The sequence below is a fragment of the Epinephelus moara genome, chromosome 17 (assembly GCF_006386435.1).
Source record: "Epinephelus moara isolate mb chromosome 17, YSFRI_EMoa_1.0, whole genome shotgun sequence".
Taxonomy (NCBI): Eukaryota; Metazoa; Chordata; class Actinopteri; order Perciformes; family Serranidae; genus Epinephelus; species Epinephelus moara.
In genome coordinates, this window is record NC_065522.1 from 483,266 (window position 1) to 485,321 (window position 2,056).

A 2,056-nucleotide genomic window follows, 5' to 3' on the forward strand; every position below is an offset into this window, starting at 1 on the left:
ATAGGGATAAGACAGAAACATTTAAGTAGCGTGTACGAGGAAGTGCTTAGTAAAAAAGCTGTAAAAATAGCAAACGATCCCTCTCATCCACTCAATAGGGAGTTTGAACTTCTCCCCTCTGGTAGACGTTACAAAGTGCCAAGGGCTAATCGTAATATTTTTAAAAATTCCTTTATTCCTAACGCAATTGGGGCATTGAACACCATGTCCCGTTGATGTGTTGTAATGTAACTGCCACTGCTGTCCTGCTTTTTGCCTTGAAGATGTCTGTGTGTAAGTGTTGCTGTTTGTTGCTGTTGTTGCTGTTGTTGTTGTTGTTGTTGTTGTGTTGTCCTGCTTGTTGTTTGTTATGAGACCAAAGACAAATCTCCACATTGTGGACAATAAATGAATTAACTAACTAACTAACTAGACCGGCAACATTAAGCTTATCAATACCGTTGCCTCTCTGGTAGGCATAGCGTGCTAAAATAATCCTTTGCCATCTTATTATTAGCGAATTATTAGCTAGCTATAGCTAATAATTTTAGCTAGCTAGCAATTCAGTCATGAAGACTTGAAGGCGCGGCTGCGGAGGCAGAATGACAGTGAACGAGCAAAGAAGCGGAGGGGAAAGCGGTCCATGTTTCCCCTTTGGTGGCGTGGCTTTCAGATTATGACGCGTTGCGCTCTGTCTCTATTCTCTAACCCTTAACGTGGCACTAATTAATACAGTCACATGCAAATATTTGGGCATTACTGGTCAAAAGCATGATTGATCCAACCCTGTGTTTAGCAGTTGGATAGGTGTTCTTTTTATTAAATTTTTCATCTTTTCATCTCCAAACGTACCTTTGCTCATAGCATCCAAAAAGTTCTATTTTAACTTCATCAGTCCACAGGACATGTTTACAAAAAGCATCAGGCTTGTTTAGATGTCTCTTCTGAATTTTGTAATGAGGACGCAGGTAAGGTTTTCCTCTGATGACTCTTCCATGAAGGTCATATTTATACAGTTGTCCCTGCACAGTAGATCAGTGCACCACCACTTCAGAGTCTAATACATTTCACTGCAGGTCTTTTGCAGTCATACAGGGGTTTTGATTTGTCCCTTTAACAATCTTAGGAGCAGCTCTCTCAGAAAATGTTTTTGGTCTTCCACTCCTCAAGGTCAATCAATCAATCAATCAATTTTATTTATAAAGCCCAATATCACAAATCACAATTTGCCTCACAGGGCTTTACAGCATACGACATCCCTCTGTCCTTATGACCCTCGCAGCGGATAAGGAAAAACTCCCCAAAAAAACCCCTTTAACGGGGGAAAAAAACGGTAGAAACCTCAGGAAGAGCAACTGAGGAGGGATCCCTCTTCCAGGACGGACAGATGTGCAATAGATGTCGTACAGAACAGATCAGCATAATAAGGTGACTTCCACAGTTCCTGTTAACTGCCATTTCTTAATTACATTACTGAAGAACTAAAGAAATAGCTACCTGAAAACACTGATTTTTGTTTCAGGAGGCAAAGTTGCATCACCTGGCCTTTCCTAACAATGATTGTGAACAAGCCATAGCTCCAACAAGCTAATTAAGGTCTGAGACCCTGGTAAAAGTTGTCTGAGAGCTGAAATATCTTGGGGTGCCCAAACTTTTGCATGGTGCTCCTTGTAAAATTGTACACAAAAAATAATCTTGCTGAAGATGTCGAAAAGCATGTATCATCTTTAAATTAATGTCTTTTGGAGATCAGTTTATCTTAACTATTCACATCACAAGAAATTTTGATCAGGGATGCCCAAACTTTTGCATGCCACTGTAATTTACAAAAACAACAGATCAAATGACTACATGTAAGGTGAAATGGATCTTGTGTGATGAATCACAGAGAGTTACCACCCAACTCTGCAGCTCCCCTCTGCTTGACTTAATGATTTAGCATTATTAAGCTTATCAATTTGGTTTTTGGCTGTCAACTTTACTGTTTTGGTTCAGTGTCACAGCTCTCATCAGCCTTGCTTCCAGCTCGAGCTGCAAAAAAAACCAAACAAAAAAACAAAAAATTAGTAATGAGCTA